This window comes from Furipterus horrens, unplaced genomic scaffold (assembly GCF_987537825.1).
Source record: "Furipterus horrens unplaced genomic scaffold, mFurHor1.1.pri manual_scaffold_2, whole genome shotgun sequence".
NCBI lineage: Eukaryota > Metazoa > Chordata > Mammalia > Chiroptera > Furipteridae > Furipterus > Furipterus horrens.
In genome coordinates, this window is record NW_028327172.1 from 48,910,732 (window position 1) to 48,932,898 (window position 22,167).

Sequence of the window (22,167 nt, forward strand, 5' to 3'; positions counted from 1 at the left end):
TAGGACTGTGGGGGCCTCTAAACAAATGGACTCTGCTGAGAGACCAGCAGTTTCTTCCTCCACCCCAAACCCCACTAGTTTTCACAGTGAGAAGCAATGAGGTTTTATTTTTCCTGGCACTGGAACCGTGAGCTGCGTGGTCTGATCTGGGGCTGGGATCGCTCCCCAGGTGTCCCTCCCTACTTTTATAATGTGTAACTATGCTTTCCACCAGCCAGCCACAGTCACTGCCACTGCCTTGCCACCGCTGCCGCCACCACCATCACCACACTATGTCCTCTCTGCCTTGGCTTCACCCTTCCTGCCTGTCTGGATGAGTATTACTTCTTTATATCTTTTTTGGACTTACTTGCAGTTCGATTTTCTGGTAGTTCTGATTGTTTTTAGTTTTGAGGTAGTTGTATTCCTTCTTATGGTTATGAAGGGAAGCAAAGCATATCTACCTACACCTTCATCTTGGCCGGAAGTCTCATCGGAATAGTGCTAATCTTGATTTGAGAACATTCCATTGTCTCTCAGTCAGAATCAAACTAAGTTTAACCCAGTGTAAGTACCACTGGACTGTCATCCCCGTAGTTCCACACCTCAGCAGGATGAGCTAAAAATTGAATATACAGGTTAGAAAATGTTCTGGCCTCAATTTCAAAATTATTTTAACTAGACTAAAAATCTGACAGGAAAAGCAAAAGCGAACGATCCATTTTTTACCATTCATTGCTATAATTATGAAACATGGAAAAGAGCCTACACTTCAAAATCAGACAGTTCAAACTTAAGGTAGAAAAGAAAACCAGGACAAAGACTTAGGGAAGGAAATAAGCAGAACAGGAGAGGATCAAAATGTGACAATGGCTGGAGCAATTTTGGTAGTGAGACCTAAGAAAATATGGTCCCCCAGTCTTTTCTTCCTTCCCAGACATCCCCATATATTGCACCTGAAAGTACAGATTCACAAGTCACTGAGAAAGTCTAAAACCTTCCTCTGCTGATACTTCATCTTAAATGCTTCTCCAGACACAGATGAAATGGCAGACAGGCTGTCGGAAGTCTCATTGTCACTACACTGTCCACACAGTTTGAGACAAGTTTTTTGGTAGAGGGAGGTAGCTGCTATTTTTTCCAGCTTTAAATACCCATATACCTGTAGCCAGAAATTCTTTTATTTGGGATGAAAATGTGGAGAAAATTTTTAAGGAACTATTTGGAGTGCAAATATATAATTTTCTCAGAAACAGCTCTGGCATAGGGCAGGCATCTGACTCAGCAGTACGATGGTCCAAACCGTTTCCTGTAGTCAGAGCCTCTTAGACCTTAACCTAAGAATAGACCTTAGCCTGTGAACAGACTTCAAGTAAGAGCAACTTATGTGACTCACAACAAATAAGACTCACAAGCCAGAACTCATTCCCTCCACCGCTCCATTGGCCTTCCCTGAGTGTCTACTAGATGCAATGTCATGTGTTGTGTATTGGGTGCATTCAAGGAACAGCTAATGAATCAGACTACAGATAAGAGTTAATCATGAAAACAGGAAGAACCAAGTAAATACTCCAGAAGAAAAAGGATTAATTTTAACTATGAAGTTCAGAAAGGCTTTAGCAGGTGGCCTCCTCCCCTAAAAGATTCCCTCCTCAGTGTACTCAGACCCTGATTTGGCCAGGAGGAGCTCCATTCAGGTTGGCTTCATGTGCAAAATATGAAATTGGACCTCTACTTCATACCATACCAAAAAAAAAAAAAAAAAAAAAAAAAAAAAGGAAAGCAACTCAAAATACAGCCTAGAGCTAAATCTACAAAACTCTTAGAAGAAAATATAAGTGTAAATATTCATGACCTTGGATTAGGCAGTGGTTTCTTAGATATGGCACCAAAAGCACAAAAAGCAAAAGAAAAACTAAATACAATAAATTATACTACATCAAAATTAAATAGTTTTGCACTGCAAACAAGAGCAACAGGAAAGTGAAAAGAGGACTTCCGGCCAAGATGGAGGCTTAGACGGACACGCTAGGTCTCCCTCTACAACTAGAGAGGAATACAACTACTTCAAAACAAAGGATAACTAGAAATTCCAGAAAATAAAACTACACGGAAGCCCAACATATGAAGTTATAAACCAGCGGTGCCATTTGGGCAGGTAAGAGTTAAAGAGGGCAAAGCTGTTTGCGGAGCTGCGGGGCGGCGAAAAATCCCGGCGGCAGTCAAGCCCCTGGCAGTGCGCGACCCCAGCGCTGGGGAGAGCAGCCACCATATCGCCTTGAACAGTGAGGCCCAGGGGGGCGGGAGGACAGATCCCGGTCTCCTAGCTGAATAACTGTGTGAATCCATCTTGGACCCCTGCCCGCCCCCAAAGAAAGAAAGCACCACAGGGCTGCGAAATAGGTCGCAGACAGGCGCCGGTCGCTGACTTGTGACGCGTACACAGGCACTGCCCCGACAGCCGGCCCAAGAAAACAAAACGCATCTGTCAAAATGAGGCAGACAACTATAGAAATCCCGGTGACACAGCTCACCAGGCAGCAGATAGAGAACCTGACAGATGAACAGATAAGAAACCTGTCAGAGGCTCAGTTCTGGGCCATTGTTATCAGGTGGCTTACAGAATTCACAAAAGAGCAGGAAAAAGATAAGAAAGAAGCGAAAAACTTTCATAACGAAAGGAACAAAACCGCATACGAGACAGATGGTGAGGAAAAAAAATCCAGAGTTCATTTCAACAAACTGGAATATGGAGAAGGAACAAGCAGTCAACCAATGCAGCGAGAGGAAATGGGAAGCAACAATGAGAGGATCAGAAAACTCTGGGACAGTTATAAAAGGCCCAACATAAGAATCATTGGTTTGCCAGAGAATGAGGAAGATGAACTAGAACTTGAAAAATTGAGTGAAAATATAATAAAGGAGAACTTCCCAGACTTGGGGAAGGGAATAGACTTGCAGGTCCAGGAAGCAAGGAGAGTTCCCAAGAGACTGGACCCAGGGAGAACCACTCCAAGACACATTATAATCAAAATGTCAAAAATTAAAGATAAAGAGAGAATCTTAAAAGCAGCAAGAGAGAAGAAAAGAATTATGTACAAAGGGGTCCCAATTAGACTATCAGCAGACTTCTCAAGGGAAACCCTACAGGCAAGAAGGGACTGGCAAGAAATATTCAAAGTAATGAAAATCCAAAACCTACAACCACGAATACTCTATCCAGCGAAATTGTCATTCAGAATAGAAGGACAGAGAAAGTGTTTCCAGGACAAAATAAAACTGAAAGAGTTCATTAGATCCAAACCACTGTTATATGAGATGTTAAAGGGACTGGTTTAAAAAACAGAAGCTAAGGAGATGAAACAAAGGCAAACTAAATAGGCAACGAGAGTGGAAAAGGAACTGTGGGTACGGGAAGCATATTGGGGGGAGGTCAACAGGGAGGGGGAGTGGGGAAAGGGAGGGAGATGATATAGGAATTGGGGATCAAGGTAGGAAGGAATGGAATAGACGGAGAGAGGTTGGGAGGAACTGTATGCACAACTAATGGACATAATCTAAAAGGGGGGGACAACTGGAGGGAGGGGGGTCACGGGTGGAGGGGAGCAGAGGGAAAGGAAATTGGCACAAATGTAATATTTTAATCAATAAAACACATTAAATCTGAAAAAAAAAAGAAAGTGAAAAGACAATTCACAGAAAATATCTGTAAATCATATATCTGATAATGTAACTGTACCCAGAATATGTTAAGAACTCTTATAATAATAGTAAAAAGACAAATAACTCGTGGCCCTCCCTTCCCCGAAAAGGAAGAACTCGTGGACACAGACAACAGTGTGGTAACTGTGGAAGGGAAGGGGGGATGGAGATGTAGGAGGGTATGGGGAAATAAATGGTGATGGGGAAAAAAAGAAAAAAATGAGGGGAAAAATGAATAAAGGCTCTGAATAGGTTTTTGTCCAAAGATACACAGATGGCCAATAAACACTTAAAAGGATGCTCAATATCACTAGTCATTAAGGAAATCCAAATCCAATCACAATATAGATTCCATTTCATACTCACTAGGATGTTTGTAATAAAAAAAATACAAAAATAACAATTATTGATGAGGATGTGGAAAAATTATAACCTTTGGAACAATATAAAGTGGTGCAGTCCCTTTGGGAAAAAGTCTGGCAGTTCCTCAAAAAGTTGAAATAGAGTTGCTGTATAATCCAGCAACTCTACTCCTAGATCTATACCTCACATAAATGTATAAATCCACATAAAAATTGTACATAATTATTCACAGCAGTGTCATTCATAACAGGAAGAAAAAAAAAGACAAAAACAACCCAAAGGTCCACCAATGAATGGATAAATAAAATGTGGTATATCCATACAATGGAATATTATTTAGCAATAAGTACAATTACATGGATAGAGATAAATAGCATTTCATACAATGGATTATTATTCAGCAAAAAATACTGCCAAATATTATTCAGCAATAAAAAGAAACGATACATATTACAACATTAATAAAACTTGAAAACACACTAAGTGAAAGAAATGAAATACAAAAACCACATATTATAAAATTCCATTTACATAAAATGTCCAAAATAGGCAAATCAATTCTATAAAGACAAAAAACAGATTAATAGTTGCCTAGGGCTAGGATGACGAGGATAGGGGAGAATAGTGAGGGATTACTAACAGGTTTCTTTTAGGAGGACAAAACATTATAAAACTAGATTTTGGTGATGATCTGTGACTATTCTAAAGAAACAGTGAATTACACACTTTAAGTAAATTTTATGGTATGTAAATTATTATCTCAATAAAGCCACTAAACACACACACACATGCACGCACACACAATATGATAGAATGGCAAGAACACCCGCTCATCTTAAGAGTCAAACCTAGGTTCAAATCCTGGTTCTACTGTTCACTACTTGAATAACCATGACTTCTCACTCAGCCTTACTTATCTGTAAAATCAGGATAATAATAGTAATCACTACCTTTGCAAGATGGCTGCAAAATGAGGTAAAAGAACAGATTTGAAATTGCCTTATACACAGCTGATATCCTAAGACACTTACTTCCTCTCAATAGACATTTCTTGTCACTAATTTTACTGACCCAAACAAGGACATTTTTCTCATCTAACTTAAGTAGGTTTGTACCTTTTCCCCACAAGTTAAAAGGAAAATGAGCAGACCCCAAAATTTAAAATGAGTAAGAAAGCTCCAAAGTACGTGAACCTAGGCACTCAATGTGTAATCCTGAATAAAGAAGGGGTACAAGTAGGAACCCCAATTGCCTTCTTCCCCCAGAACCCAGACTTACTTTCTGTTTCAATCTATATACCCTGACCACAACCACATCACCACTAAAAGAGGAAGTAGTTGTTCAGGAGAGATAACATGATTTCTAGTTCTGGGTTGGCAAGGAGAATGGAATGGGGCTTCCCTGGTTCTCAGTAGACACTTACCATTCTGTGTTTGGAAGCCACACCAGGACATCGCTGGCGGGCAACCAAAGATGGAAAGGAGAAAAGAACAGCTGTTTAAAACTTTTGTTTATAGAAGGGAAAACTGAGTAATTTGCCAAGGCCACACAGCAAGATCCTATAGTAGTCCCAATCATATAATAGGTATATGGCAAGCAGCACAATGTTTTACAAAGAATTCTGGATCTGAAGACAGGAAAAACCATATCTAGTCCCAAAATTGCTACCAAACTGCTGTCTAATCTTGAATAAATCAATCTCTCTGACTCTCACTCCCCTTCCCATGTATCTACTGATTCAGAAATTTCACAAATAAAAGTAGCTACTGCATGCAAGGCACTGTGCTGAGATACTGTGGTAAACAAAACAGTCTGGTTACACAAAAGCCTATATACTTATGAAGGTTACGGGATACGAAGTTGCAGAAGTCAGATAGTTAAAAAATAAGCTAATTATAATATAATTAACTTGTGATACAAAGCTAGTGTCAGTCAGGAAGAAATGGGTAGTAGGGTACATATGCGTAAGAAAAACTCACCAACAAACTTTAAATAACCAATCAGGAGGAGGTTCTCTCAGCTTTCCCTCCACAATGCGGGGCTCAGTTTTTCTTTGCTGCATGTTTGCATGTTGTCACCTGACTGCCTGCAAATGTCAGTCACCAGTTTCTGCCCCTTTCTCTGAGTCTCAGTTTCTTTCAGATATAAAATGAGGACACAGGTCTCCCCTGCTATCCAGGAGTAGAGCATTCCTATGAAACCTTTGATAAGCTGAAAGGGCATAAAGCAAAGAAGCAATTACCTTAGGACACATCTTGCTAACAAAGTCACAAAATAAATCAAGATAAAGCACAGATGTTCATAGACCCAGCTCCAAGTCATGGCCACTTGATGCTAGGATGCTGAGCGTAGTCCCAGGGAAGGAGCTTGGTGATGCCACTTTCTGCTTGGGGTGAGCACGCTGCCTCTTTAACTCTGCAAAACAAATGCTGAACGCTATTTCACTTCTTGCTTTTCTTCACAAAAGAGAAAATCCTCTTTGGATTTCTTTTGGTTAGCAAAACAAGGCTAATGTAGGTCTTTCATTAAAAGCAAAGTGGGGTAAAGCAAACTCGAAAAGCAGGAAGTACCATATTGCTACCTACTTCACAGTAAGATAAAATAGGAAAAAGGGCTCTGGAAACGAGTCTATTCCAGAGTGCCCCCAATGCTCAGTACAGGGGTAGGCACACTCCAGCTTCCCCATCTGTAAAACAGCAATAACATCTGTACCAACCCCCCAGAGCAACTGTGAGGATTAAATGAGAGAACACAGAGGTAAGGCATTTAGCAGAGTCCCTGACACATAACAATTCATAAAAACATTAGCTTCTATTAATTCACTTAACCCTTTTCCCTCAGTTTCCTCATCAGTAAAACAAGGACAGTAACTACCTAACTCATAGGATTATTTTGGAGATTAAATAAGCTAATATGTTCAAAGGCTTACAACAGTGTCTGGCACATAGTAAGTGCTATATAAATATGAAATTTTTATTTTTTAAATTAATTTTAGTAGTCCCTGCAACTTGCATGTATATGGATCACTAATTTTCATATATAAATATGTGTGTTTATATATATATATATATATATATATATATATATATAGCCCTGGCTGGTTTGGCTCAGTGGATTGAGCGTCGGCCTGCGAGCTAAGTGTCGCTGGTTCGATCTTCCAGTCAGGGCACATCAGAGAAGGAAAACTCTGACTCCAAAAAACCTCCGCTGCCTTGCGGCATACCTCTTCAGGGGAAAGGCTAAGGGAGTAAACCCCGACAGAAAATCCGGAGCCGGAGTCCCTAAGGCGGTTTGACGTTGTAGTCAACACCGGCAACTCCTGCGGCGCACCTGAAGCCAAGCTGTATTGACTCCGTCTTTCCCTTGGGCCCTTCAGCTGCGAAGAGAGGGGGGGTCTGCTGCATGGGCAACAGCAGACCCTCCATATCACCCTGCCCAGGCTCTGTAGCTTCAGCTTCACTGGAGAGGACACTCCAGCGTCATCGCAAGATGTCGATTCAACACGGGAGGAGACAGATACCGTGTCACTCCCGAGTCGGACTGCACAGCCATTCTCGGTGGTGCAGATAGACTCTTAAGAAGCTACACCATCGTCTCTCGAGACGGACGGCTGCCGACGACGATATATATATATATATATATATATATATATTTTTTTTTTTTTTTTTTTTTTTTTTTACTTTTAGAGAGGGGGAAGGGAGGGAAAAAGAGACGGAGAGAAACACTGATGTGAGAGAGAAACCTCAACTGGTTGCCTCTTGCACGTGCCCCCACCAGAGCTCAAATCGCAACCTAGGCATGTGCCCTGACTAGGAATCAAACCAGCAACCTTTCACTTTACGGGATGATGCCCAACGCACTGAGCCACAACAGTCAGGGCTAGACCTCTGATTTTCAATTAGGGTTGATTTTGTCACCCAGGGGACAAAAACGTCTAGAGACATTTTTGATTGTCACACCTGGGGGTGAGGGTAGGGAGTAGAAGCTACTGGCATCTAGTAGGTAGAGGACAACACGATGCTGCTAAATATCCTGCAATGCACAGAACAACCTCATAGCCCCAAACAGAATTATACAACCCAAAATAGCAATAGTCTTAAGGGTGAGAAATTCTAGTATGGACTAAACAAATCGAGTAGACGTTCTCTTCCTCCTCTTCCTCTGAACTCCTCGAGTATTTTATTTCCATCTCTCTTCTAGACTTTATTAAACAGGTATAAAAGTTTTAGACTTAAAACAGGGTTTTAAAGAGCCTCTTACTCTACCAAGGCCTAAAACGGGAAAGTAGTTTACAAAGGAACAGAGATTCAGTAGGAAAGTCAGAACTGAAAACCAGGTCTCCTGACACTCACTCAGATTGGTGCTACTTCCACAGCTAACACAGATACCTTGCAAGCACTTTCTCTTTCCCTTCCCTACTCCCTTATCCTCTCTCTTCCTCCTACCCAGTTGAAAACAGCTCCCTTCCAGCATCATCAGAAGTCAGAGACAGGGCTGACCTGTCTCCCCACATTCCCAGTTGCCTACCTTCTCAAGGACCTGCCCTCTGGAGTTCCAGCCTGGGCTTTGGACCAGAAGCCAAGAACTCTTCTTATTTACTTTGTCTAAGGTTTCTTTCTTTTCCCTCCTTCCCTCCTTCCTTCCTTCCTTCCTTCCTTCTCTTTTTCTTTCTTTTTCTTTCTTTCTTTCTTTCTTTCTTTCTTTCTCTCTCTCTCTTTCTTTCTCTTTCTCTCTCTTTCTTTCTCTCTCTCTCTCTCTCTCTCTCTTTCTCTCTCTCTCTTTCTTTCTTTCTTTCTTTCTCTTTCTTTTCTTCCTTCTTCTTCTTTTCTTTCTCTTTTTTTAAAATTAATCTTTATTGTATTTTTTTCCATTTACCGTTTAGTCCCCTTATACACCTCTCTCCCCAGCAACCACCACATTGTTGCCCATGTCCATGAGTCCTTTTCCTTTTTGCTCAATCTCTCCATCTGCTTCCCCGCCCCCACGAGCTGTCATCTGCTCTCCATCTATGAGTCTGTCTCTGTTTTGCTTGTTAGTTCATTTTGTTCAATCATATCGTATTTATCCTACAGGGGCTAAACTGAGCCCCTACTCTTTTGCAAGGTTAAGGTAGGCATTCTGCCTGAAAGTATTACTCGGGTTAGACAACCTGGATTTTTTTCCTCTTCCCTGTCAATGGGAAAAAACCAGCCTCTGGGAGGGATCAAAGGAGAATTTTAACAACTTACCTTGGACTTTCTCCCCAGGAAGTGGTTTTGAAGAGAAAAAAGACTGTGGGTATGGTAATGAGAGAAATCATGGAGAAAGGATACGTAAGAGAAAAAGACACTTAGGGCTTTTAACAGAATGCTTAGACACATACAGGACATGTCAAACATACCCTGCATCTAATTCTTACCAGTACTTCAAGGACAAATGCCTGCTTCCTCAAAAAAGCCTCCCATGACCACTTCAGCCCATGAAAATAGTATGCAAGTATGTGCCAGCCACTATACTACTCTATTCCATTTAATCTTCACAACCTGAGGTAATCATTATCCCCATTTTAGAGATAAAGAAAATGAGGATAAGAGAGGTTAATAACTTGCCTTATTGACTTAGCCAGTAAGCAGCAGAGCTGCAATTTACCCCCAGACCTTCAGACACCAGAAAGCTAAACTCTCAACTACTTTGCTAAACTGTTTCTCAAGATAATTATACCCCTTCTTTGAAACTATATTGCATTTACTGTCTGTATAATATATTAAGCAATTAATTTCAGGCTGACTCATGTTACTGACATGTGCATCAGATTTGTTCCAGACTCTGTGCTAGGTAGGTCCTGTAAATAAAATACATAAATAGCAGGCAGTCTCTTCCCTAAAGCAGGTTTTCTCAAAGTCTTCTGACTACAACCTATAATAAGAATACAATTTATATGGAAACCCAGTGCACATGCATATGCGTACACATAAATGCACAAACATCTATATAAAAACTGAAACACATGTTTCACAAAAATGGTCCTCTCTCTAATATACAATGTATTCTGATATTTCCTCTGGTGTATTCTATTTGACTTTTTCATTTGACTTTTTTGTTAATTTTAATTGATTTTGAGAGAGAGAAAGGAAAAGAGAGAGAGAAACATCGATTTGTTGTTCCACTCATTCATGCATTCATTGGTTGATTCTTGCATGTGCCCTGACTGGGACTCAAACCTTCAACGTTGACGTATGGGGATGACACTAACCAACTGTGCTACCCAGCCAGGGCTACTTGACTTTTTTAAAATGCTAGTCCAACTTATTCCATTAAATCCACAACCTATGGGTTATGACTTCCCATTTGAAAAAACAATACTGCCCTTGAGAGCTCCTAGGTTAAAGATGGAGATAAGACATAAGTAACAACACAAATTATTACCATAAAAGGTAAGTTAACATTTCACGGATTCTTACTGTGTGTCTAGCACACTGATTAGCACTTTACCTGAATTATTTGGAGTCAAAATCCAACCCAGGTCTGCCTGTTTGATTCCAATGTCCATATTCTTTTCACCACACCATACAAGGGGAGACCCCACCCCAAAAAACAGAATTTTTAAAAAATTGTGTTTAAACTTCATGTTTAAACTTCAGTCATCTTTAAAGTACTCTCCATTTGACGCAATACGCCTATCGAGACCTTTTTTCCACTGCTCAAAACAGTTTTTGAACTCGTCGACTTTGATGCCTTTTAATGCTTCTGTCATTTTTTGTTTCACCTCTTCCACATCAGCAAAACATTTCCCTTTGAGGACTTTTTTTATCTGGGAAAACTAAAAAAAAATTTGCTCGAGGAAAAATCGGGTGGATAGGGAGAGTGGGGCATGAAGGTCATGCCAGTTTTTTGGTCAAAAACCGCTCACAACTCAGCACTGCGCGGGCAGGTGCACTTATAAATCACCCATCATGAAATGGGCAAACGTGCTGAGTCTTCAAAAAGAATTCACTGAAGCTGAATGCAGCCTCTCACAACAACGCCAGACAGTACACTGCTACAGATGGGTTCCTAGAACACTCACCTAGCCAGGGAAGCCTTTACTACAAGGAGACTGCCCTTTAGAAGATAATTCCAGGTTTTTTGAGGTCACCCCTCATATTGCCTGTGCAGCACAAGAAGTTCTGCTATGAGGAACATTCCCATGAGGGATAAGGGTGGGGAAAGGGAACAGTCAGGAAGTTTCACAAAAATGAAGATTTCTGAGTTTCGTCCTGAAATAGAAATTTTCAAGAATTTGGTGCATGAGCTCCTATAGGTGTACTATAAATATTTACAGAAGGAACCTTTTACCTTCTCTTGTGATGTTGAAAAACAGCATGATATTCTTAGATTAAACAGCATGATATTTTTAGGTGGAAATCTATGTAACTTTTAACGGATGCTGTCTCTTCTAATAGAAATCTCAAGTACACAGGCCATGTGGCACTTAAGATAAAAAGTTTTTACCTTTGGTAACAGCTTCTTTGAAAGAGCAATCTATAGAAAGACATCCAGGACTGGCTACCAGGAGACCAGGCTCCTGAACCCAGTCCTGTCACTGAATTTCTTTGTCACTTTGACTGATGTCTTTAACAGTTACTAATCTATAAAATGATAAAAAACATACAATATAATCAGCATATTTCTTTCTAGTAGTAAAACAACTTCTAATAATAATAATTTCTAATGATTCTAATAAATTCAACAAGTCCATGAAAAAGAATAAATAATTTTAATAAAAACTACCCACCCACAATGACATGAGGATGGATTTGAGGCTCTAGAACTGAAATCCTGGGTCTGTCTTGCCTGATCCCCTTAGCTGTATGAGGAATGGAAGATACACACCCATTGGCCTGACATACAGTATTGCATCTGCCTGAGCTTAAGTTTCCTCACGTGAGAGGCCAGTGATTAGAAGCCATAGTAGAGCAGATTTTAGTTTTAAGAGACAAAGTCAAACCATGAAAATGACTGCCTCTAGCAGTCATTTCCTGCCCTCTGCCATGGAAGTATGCAAGCAGATATTGAGGAAATACCTGGCAGGAACTTTGCAAAAGGTATTCAATCATCGGGTAAAGGCTGAGTTCAATGCCCTTAAAGGGAATTTTCTGTCCTAAAATTCTGCGATTCTCTCTACACACAACAGAAAGAACAGCCTTTAGCAGAATTTGGGGGGGGGGGGTGGAAATACCCAAGTAATTTTCTGATCTTTTCCATTCTCCTTCCCTCCTTCTTGCCATACTGCCATTCCAGCACACTAAGTCATTAACTCCCAGAGACATCATGGCTATACTTGCTTGCTCTTTTCAGGATTCGTTTTTAATTTATAAAGAGGGAAGGAGAGGTTAAATTGTCAAGGAAAGAACAACCAAGTACATCTGCAGGGGCCCAGGTCTATACCAGGTAATACTTCTCAGGAGAGTAACAAGTTACTAGATTGACTTTACCCAGCAGTATCCAAACTCAAGATGGCCACTGGTTTCTCTGGGTTCACAGATTAATGTCCCTCAAAGCATAAATTTAGGAACCTAGTGTGGATAGCTAATCCAGGCCCAGCCACCGAGACTGGTCTGAGACACTCCTGTCATTGGAGAATCAAACATTGTAAACTGAGTCCCTGCTGCCTCCACTGGATGACCTTGGGCCATTTACTTCTTCACTCTGAGTCTGAGTAATTCCAATTATAAATTGTGCCAACTGTAAAAGATGATCTGTACCATTTCTTCCAGTATTAATTTTGTTATTTTAAGATATTTTTATAATTTAATTAGCCTCCATCCTAAATTCTCAAAGATATAAATACAATAATAATGACATGTAAATACTTAGCACCTAGTAAGCATGCATTATGGGGCAGGTGCAGTGCTATACATGCTTATCTCCTTTAACCTTCACAGTGATCCTATTTTACATATGAAGAAAAAAGCAAAAAGATTAAGAAACTTGCCCAAGTTCACACAAGCAAGTAGGAGAGCTAGAACTTCACCCAGAGCTGATTCTAAGTCCAGTCCTCTTTCCACTAAATCATTCATCTCCAGGCTTCTATTCCGAAAAGAATATTTGCCTGGAAAGTAAGAGAATAGAGAATAGGGGAAAGATGGCTACAGATTAGATTCAATCAGCTGGCAAAGATCTGCCTTCTGCAGCCAACAGGGAAATAACAAAAAGTGTTGGAGCCACCAAAAGACAAGAACCCTCCCAAGCTGTCTAAAGCAAGATTCATCTGAATTCATCCCACCTCTACCCACTCCATTAGTTTAGCTTCCAAAAGACAGATGGCCTTGGGGGCCAGTAATAGGCCAGGGAAAGTATGTTTACATCTAAATTATCCACAGGAGGCAGAGGCCCATTTAGAAGACAAGCCCTCTCACCTCACCTCCGCTTCTCCCAGGAACCCTGTTCCATGACTTCCGCCTCTCTCAGAAAAGCCTTTGCCCCTTGATATCTGGATCCTGATTCCTAAAAAAGCTACACCACCTTAGAGGTGGGAGATGCAACCATCAGCAGCAATTGTCCATCTCTCCCATCACTGGAAAAAATAAATCTAAGGAGGAAAGGGTGATATAAAAGTCTAGGTTTCTTAAGAGACAGGTAGTTCCACTGACCTGCTGTTACTATCTGAAGAAATGCAGAAAAGAGGGTACTCTAGTACTTCTTAGGCTACTGCTTGCCCAATGACATCAGAAAAACCAACCTCTTCCTTTGCACAGGGAAGTCCTTTGAGATCATTCAATCCACTGGTTTCCAAGTTTTAAAAACTTCTCAACCTCTTTCTTTTAATCAAATCTTATAGAAACACCAATATTGAAACAGATTAAAAAGTAAGAGAGCTGTTCTGGCTGAAAGGGAGGTGGGGAAGTTCCACTTACTCAGCCTCTTCCCACTTTCCCATCTCACCCCAGTAGCCCGTGAGGTTGCACTTCAAAACCCCAAGACCTACTTTAACACCTCCATGTTATACTTAAGGAAAGTGGGGCCAAGAAAGAGAGCATGACTTTGCCAAAATCACACAGTCAATTAGTGCTAAAGCTGGAACTCAAATTCAAGAGGTACTTACTTAAAAGGCAGTCATTTTCCCATCTCATCACACTACTGTGCTACTTTGAGATGATCACATGGAAATGAACATGAAAGAGTTTTTAAAAGCACTAAGTGCTGAAGGCATGTACAGTTCCTTTAACCAACTTTCTCTACAGGTAAAAGAATCAAAATGCTCCGGCTTTCAAGGAGAATTTCACCGGATAGCATCCCATAACAAAGAAATCCTCTCAGGCTCCCAAGCCCTCCGTAGTATGTAACCGACTATAAACACAGGCAGAAAGATTGATAGTAGACAAATGAGACACAGGAGGCTTCTGATGGATTCCCTGCCCCCTGCGTCCTGAGAAACCATCCCTTAAAAGCATAAGGGAATCCTGGATCATGGAATAGAATCTCAACTGTGTATTAAGGTTAACTTCTTAATAAATGATATGTATAGCCTAGACCTCAAAGTTTTTCTACAGCTGTGGTAGCCAGCCCCCAAGACAGCAGCCAGTGATCCCTGTCTCCTGGTATTTGCACCCTTAAGTATCCTGGTAGAAAGGTCAATCTGTGTAAGCAAAAGAATACAGCAGAAGTAATGGTATGTCATTTTTAAATTAGATTACAAAAGATACTGCAGCTTCTGTTCTGGTCTCTTCTCTCTCGGGTCATTCATTTTGGGGAAGCCAGCTCCCTGTTGTGAGCTGCCCTACGGGGAGGCTGTGTAGCAAGGAATTAAAGACTTCAGTCAACAGCCAGCAAGAAACTGACCAATAAGCAACCAGATGAATGAACATAAAAGAGGATCCTTCAAGCCCAGGAGAGACTCCAGATGCTTGTTGCCCTGGGCCCTGGGCAACAGATTAACTGTAACCTCATTAGAGACACTGAGCCAGAACCAGCCAGCCTGGACATTCTAAGATTCCTGACCCTCAGAAACTGTGTGAGATAATATATGTTTATTTTTTAAGCTACTAAGTTTTGCAGGTGATTTTTTTATGCAGCAATAGAACATGAATACAACTACAAAACTAAGGTTTCCTGGGTTTACATCAGAAAGCCCATTCTAAAACCAAAAGTCCAGCTGAAACAAAACCCAAGGCCTCAAAGATTGGGGATTTCCCTTAAAGAATAACTGTCTCCATAACTTATTCATAAGGTGACTAGTTGCAAGTCACTTCATCTCTATAAGCTGTGGTTTTCTTATTGACTATATAAGGACATTTTCCTCACAGATTATTGTGAGGATTAAATGAAAACAGCTTGTAAAAGTATCTTTAAAACAATATAGAATTATACAAATTAAAATTATTATAATAAAAACTCCGGAAGGTACCCAACCAAGCCCACTCCCAACAGCCACCAAAAGGAGATGACTCTGCTCAGTGAAGTGAAATGGAAAGGCCTCTACTATACTACTGATCTACTAAAAGTATCCCCCCATCATAGCCCCGCATAATAACAATAAGCCACAATTGCCAGTGCTTGATATACCAAGCATAGTGCTAAGTGCTTTCACATTATTTTCTCATTTCGTCGTCGTCGTCGTCGTCGTCGTCGTCGGCGGCGGCAGCCGTCCGTCTCGAGAGACGATGGCGTAGCTTCTTGAGAGTCTATCTGCACCGCCGAGAATGGCTGTGCAGTCCGACTCGGGAGTGACAATCCCTGCCGCACTTGGTACAGGTGAAGGCAGATGGCCATTGTTGCTGCTGTTGACGCTGCTTCCGCCTCGATCTTTTCTGGACCGCCTCCTCGTTGCGCGCAGCCTCTGCCCGTGACGTACCTTGCCTGACCGCGAGCCTCCAGGCTAGGCGGTCGTCTGCTTGAACTTCCCATGTGTTGAGATTGATGGAGCATTGTGTCATGTCCTTTTTGCAGATGTCTTTGAATCGCAGTTTTGGGCGCCCTGTCATCCTCTTGCCTTCTGCTAGCTCGCCGTAGAGGAGGTCTTTGGGGATACGGCCTGCATCCATTCTTTTGACATGGCCGAGCCACCTGAGGCGTCTCTCGCTAAGAACTGCATGCAAACTGCTCATATTGGCTCGCTTCAGCACCTCGGTGTTGGGGACCTTATCCTGCCAGGCGACATGCAGGACGCGTCGCAGGCACCTCATGTGGAAGCTGTTGAGTTTCCTTTCGTGCCTTGAGTAGGTGGTCCACGTCTCGCTGCCATAGAGGAGAGTGCTGAGTACGCAGGCTTGGTAGATGCGCAGTCTGGTTTTCTCAGTGAGGCTGGAATTGTTCCACGCTCGCCGGTTCAGTCTGGCCATAACTGTGGCTGCCCTGGCGATTCTCCGGTTGACCTCCAAGTCGACTGACAGAGAGCTCGAGATGGTGGACCCGAGGTAAGTGAAGTCGTTGACAACCTCCAGGGTGTATCCGTCGATGGTGATGCATGGGGGAGTCCCCGTGCCTTGAGCCATAACATTCGTCTTCGTCAGGCTGATGGCTAGTCCGAACTCCTTGCATGCGTGGGAAAGGCAAGTGACTAGCTGCTGGAGTCCCTCTTCGGAGTGTGATGTCAAAGCTGCGTCGTCGGCGAAGAGCATCTCACGGATGAGCATTTAATACTCCACTAAACATATAGGAAACTGAAACTTAGAGAGGCTAAAATAACTTGGTTAGTAACGGAGCCAGAACTGAACTTCATATGCATGCAACTCCGAAGACCATGTTCTTCCCAGTAAACCAATATACTGGTTCACTATACCAAGGTGCCTGAAAGTATCCAACAAAGAAGGCATTCAGGCACAACTTAACAGAAAGAACTGAAAAAAGAAAGAAAGAAAGGAAGAAAGGAAGAAAGAAAGAAAGAGAAAGAAAGAAAGAAAGAAAGAAAGAAAGAAAGAAAGAAAGAAAGAAAGAAAGAACGAAAGGAAGGGAGAGGGAAGGAGTGAGGGATGGAGGGAGGGAAGGAGGGAGGGAGAGAGGAAGGAAGGAAGGAAGGAAGGAAGGAAGGAAGGAAGGAAGGAGGAAAGAAAGAAAAAAGAAGGAAATTACCTTTCAAGTTAATGGGGAAATAAAAAGATTCAGGAGACATGGATTTCAAACCCATCTGGGACACCAAGCAGTTGTACCTCGGGCAAGTTACCTGTCAGTGAAATTTAAAAACAAACAAACAAACAAAACAGAAAAAAAAAAAAAACCCTCACATTTATATAGTACTTTGGCATCAACAAAACATTCTGAAGCACCTGTAAATATTTTATTTTCACAGCAACCCTGGAAGGTAGTTTTAATTATCTCCAACCTATAAATGAGAAAACTAAAACTCGGTGATCTGCTCATGGTTATTAAACAGCTGGTACATGCTAGAGATAATATACCTAGATTTCTTTATTCTCAGAGGTACCCGAGACTCAAAAGTTTTAGGAAATGCCCAAAGGTCACAGCAAGAACAAGAATTCAGTTTCCTTCTAATTCCTCTAACCCAGTGAGCTACAACCCAGTATGCAAATTGGAGAGCTTTTAAGAAACACTGATGGCCCTGGCCTGTGTGGCTCAGTTGGTTGGAGCATCATCCCATAACAGAAGGGTTGCGGGTTAGATCCCTGGTCCAGGAGAGTACGGGAGGCAACCAACCAATCAATGCTCCTCTCTCACATCAATGTTTCTTTCTCTCTAAGCATAATGGAAAAATGTCCTTGGATGAGAATAAAAAACATAATAATAAAAAACACTAATGCCTGGGTTCTATACCTGCCCCTACACCCCAAATTTAATTTACCTGGTCCAGGGTGGGACCTGGGTATCAACATGTTTTTAAGCTTTCAAGGAGTGACCATACTTGAGAATTGCTACCCTAATCCCAAGAGCCACAGATTAAGAAATCTTATGATCTACCCTTATTTTCTAATGTGAGATTCTCTGTCATCTATTTTTTGTAAACTTAACACATTTACAAGCAAAATAGCTTCTATTATTATAAACGACTATGTAAAATAATTACTGTTACCTAAGAACAAATTTTTATGTACCACGCAATCAACACCTTAATGGTCAAGACAGGATAATGTGCATGCAGCAGTAACATTGCTTACAGTAAAGGAAAAGCTGTCCACAATAGTATACTGTGAACAAAAACAACTAAGAAAAATACTTAAGTAATTTTTTTTCTCTAAATGTCCCTGCTTGGGGAATCTCAGAACTCCTTAGTTCCATCAAGATGAATTTATGTGGAATGTCCTCTTCTGAGGGTTTGAAAACTTGAAGATTCATCTCACAACATCTCCACTTTTCTCTGCTAATTAAAATCTTACCTGACCAAGTTCTTTCCCTAACCATCAAGCCCACTGTTACGTGTCTGAATTGTGTCTCCCCCCAAAAAAGATAAGTCAAAGTCTTAACCCCAGCCCTTCCGAATGTGACTTTATTTGAAAATAGTTTTTCAGAGACAATCAAGGTAAATGAGGTCCTTAGGGTGGGCCCTAATCCAGTATGATTGGTGTACTTAGAAGAAGGGGAAGTGTGGACACAAGAGCCAAACACAGAGTTAAGCCTGTGAAGAAACAGGGAGAAGATGTCCATCTACTAGCCAAGGAACACCTGAAGCTACCAGAAGCTAGGAGAGAGGCCTGGCAAGGTCTTTCCCTTGCGCCTTCAGAGGGAGCATGGTGCTTCCAACACCTTGATTTCAGACTTCTGGCCTCTAGAACTGTGTGGCCGTAATATCCCGTTGTTCTAAGCCAACCAGTCTGTGGTCCTCTGTTAGAGCAGCCCCAGGCGGCTAATCATCCACCTTTCTCTAAACTCTTCAAGTTTGTGCGGTTTATTTGGTGGAACTGTTCGATTTTTTTAGCATATACATCTTATATTCCTAATGAAATCAAAGTTTCTCAAGGACAGAAACACCATTTTATACCTATTTTGTGTCATCAACCTTTCTTAGAGAAGACTTACCTCTCAGAAATAGTATTCAGGAAACATTTGTTCACTTGATCACTTCATGGAAAATGTTCAAAAATCATGGTTGTTGTTTTAGAATTTGATAAGCAGAAAATCACCTTTCCTATTTCTATAACTGTCACATTGGAGTTAGCTATTTAAAAATCAACATTCTTCTTCATGGGTTTTTAATACAGATAATACCACACATTCTCTAGTACCCATAAATAAAAAATTCACAGAACCATAGATTAATGGACTGTTAGGGACTGGGAGAGAGCTTATAGACCATCTAGTGCAATCCTGAAATAATATCTTCTTTATATCATACAATTAGCCCTGGCTGGTTTGGCTCAGTGGATTGAGCGTCGGCCTGCGAGCTAAGTGTCGCTGGTTCGATCTTCCAGTCAGGGCACATCAGAGAAGGAAAACTCTGACTCCAAAAAACCTCCGCTGCCTTGCGGCATACCTCTTCAGGGGAAAGGCTAAGGGAGTAAACCCCGACAGAAAATCCGGAGCCGGAGTCCCTAAGGCGATTTGACGTTGTAGTCAACACCGGCAACTCCTGCGGCGCACCTGAAGCCAAGCTGTATTGACTCCGTCTTTCCCTTGGACCCTTCAGCTGCGAAGAGAGGGGGGGTCTGCTGCATGGGCAACAGCAGACCCCCCATATCACCCTGCCCAGGCTCTGTAGCTTCAGCTTCACTGGAGAGGACACTCCACCGTCATCGCAAGATGTCGATTCAACACGGGAGGAGACAGATACCGTGTCACTCCCGAGTCGGACTGCACGGCCATTCTCGGTGGTGCAGATAGACTCTTAAGAAGCTACACCATCGTCTCTCGAGACGGACGGCTGCCTCCAAAAATTTGCCGTTCACACAATAAAATTGCTTTACTCATTATCTCTGTGCCAGGCTGTTTTGTCCCATTCTTACTAAGATGTTCAGACCCTCAATAAAACAAAACACAAAACAAAACAAAAGAGAAAGAAGCAAAGCCAAAATAGAGCCAACTTTTAGTCCAAAAGGAGAAATAAATTGGAGAGACACTTTAGGAGAATTAAACATTAAGGTACCTTAAATAGGTTAAAGGCCCCACGGCTGCCTGGGATGACAGGAAGTAAAGGTACGAAACCATTCTCTCTGAAATTCTCTCAGGTAGCTCTCAAAAGAGCAGACATTGTTTTCTGCTTAACTGACATATACTTATTAACAGTATCCAAACCTCAAACAAACTAAAAACTGCACTCTGGCCAAGTATCTCGCTGCTCCATGTCCCCACCAACATAAAGAGAAGTCCAAGCCCACATCAGAAAAACACTAACCCAGACTTCCAAAGAACTTTTCAGTTCCCACTGGGCTCCAAAGACTTCCCAAAGAATGAGTCCTCAAGGTTGTGTTGAAACCCAGAAAAAGGGAAGAGCAACTCTAAAACACATCAACATATTTGCAAACTGGTGAACTCCTACTCATTCCACACTCAAATGTCAGCTCCTCTGAGAAGTCTTTATTGACTTCTCCTCCCTTTCCTGTTCTTGGTTTAGATGATACCTTGTTCAATCCTCTATTATACATTCATCACTGAATATTATAATAATTCTACTGTCCCGCTCTCCTGCTAGAGCAGACAATAATCGTAACTGCAAAGAACAAAAAGCTGCTCCTTCCCATGCTAAGACTTCAGGTACCCTGGCTTATCTTAATGCCAGAGGAAAAGAAACATGGGTAAAATGTTTTCAAATAGCTGCCTACTTACCATGTATTATCTAAGAGCCATGGATTTCACACTGTGATTGATTCCTCCTTCTTTTTCAAGTATCATGCTCTAATCAGTATGGTAAGCAGGTACACGCTGACTTCAGAACACCCAATCCTGTTTGTGTCTTAAGCCTTAGTCACCTTGAACAAGGGACTGGAAGTTAGTATTAAAAGACCAGTGCTCTTCAAGATTCAGAAGAATCTCAAACTCCTTAGAATAGTAAGGACAGGAAAAACAGAAGGCACCCAGGCCAACTTCCTTATTTTCCAGATAGGGAAACTGAGGCCCCAGAAAAAGGAAAGGATTTGGTCAAGGTCTGCTAAAAACAAACTTGTGTTTTGATTGCTGTTCATTACAATTTCTGATGCACCTTTTCTCTTTTTTAAAAAAAAATTTTCTCTCTCAAAAATGAGGTCTCGGTGGGTAATCTGTCCAAGGTCCTATAACCTAGTAGACAATGACATCAAATTTGAACCCAGGACATCTCCTGGGAAGGCCTACCGTCTCATTTACTCTCATGATGAAGTTCTTGCAACTTCAGATATAAATGGAACTTTACTTTCTGTTCCTTTATCTTCCTTTGAAATTTGTTAATAGTTAAATTTGGCACATTAAAAACATATTCACCTATGTTCTCACCCAAAATCACACTAAAATGACAGTAAAGATATAAAAACGGTATAAATCTCAACAAGAACGAGAATGAGGGAACATCACGAGAGACTTCAATATATTTTTAGACTAGATAGTGAGAAAGGATTTGTGACTTAAGAAAAGAAGGGGGAAAAAGCTGTAACCTAGAGCCTTGCAGCAGAGGTGTGTGCTACCTGGACAGCAGGATCACACCCACTGGAAAGAATCACTGGATTAAAACACATAAAGGAATAGGCCTAGGAAGTATAAATCATTTGCCCAAAATTATATAGGGCCAACAAGAGCTTGAACCTTGGTCTTCTAATTGTCGTTACCTTTCTGTAACACATTTGCTATTAGTTGACTTAATAGAATACAGGATGACACTATAACCCATGTCACAAAAAGAAGGAGGCAGAGTTGTTTCTCAAGTTGTACTTTTTGGTCTCCTTTACCAACTTCCAAAAAAGTCCTCTGTGTTTAGGCTCTCCTTGGTGAGAGCTTAGGCTGTTCAAACAATTGGGGTTAAGAACCCCATATTCCAATTATCTGTTTCTGGAGCTCTGAAAAAGTAGGTTACCGGCACCTGACAAAAATATGACAAAGCTTGGAAATGAAAAATTTCATAAGTACCAACACTGTTTCAGGTCAAAGCTGAGCTAATCCACCTTCCTGTGATAGTGTGAGAGAAGCAGCTTTTCGTCCCTTTTTAGAACAGTACATGCCTAAAGGTAGGTGTTGTTTGTTACTTCTGGTAACCAGCTAGAACAGATTCATTTTTAAATGCCAAATTATAGGATTGCCTACAGTACCAAT

General features: G+C 41.3%; 1 protein-coding gene across 4 annotated transcripts in view; it reads right to left on the reverse strand.

The window, feature by feature from the left end:
• The window catches only part of PAK1 (p21 (RAC1) activated kinase 1), a 144,027-nt gene that overhangs the window by 91,615 nt on the left and 30,245 nt on the right, over nt 1-22,167 (reverse strand). Inside the window, exon 1 of one of the 4 annotated variants that reach the window (XM_090265698.1) lies at nt 8,572-8,632. The exons of the other annotated variants lie outside the window; for them this stretch is intronic. The gene's annotated coding sequence lies outside the window, so the exon portion shown is untranslated. Of the gene's footprint in view, nt 1-8,571; nt 8,633-22,167 lie in introns of those variants that run through there. 4 annotated transcript variants of the gene reach the window in all.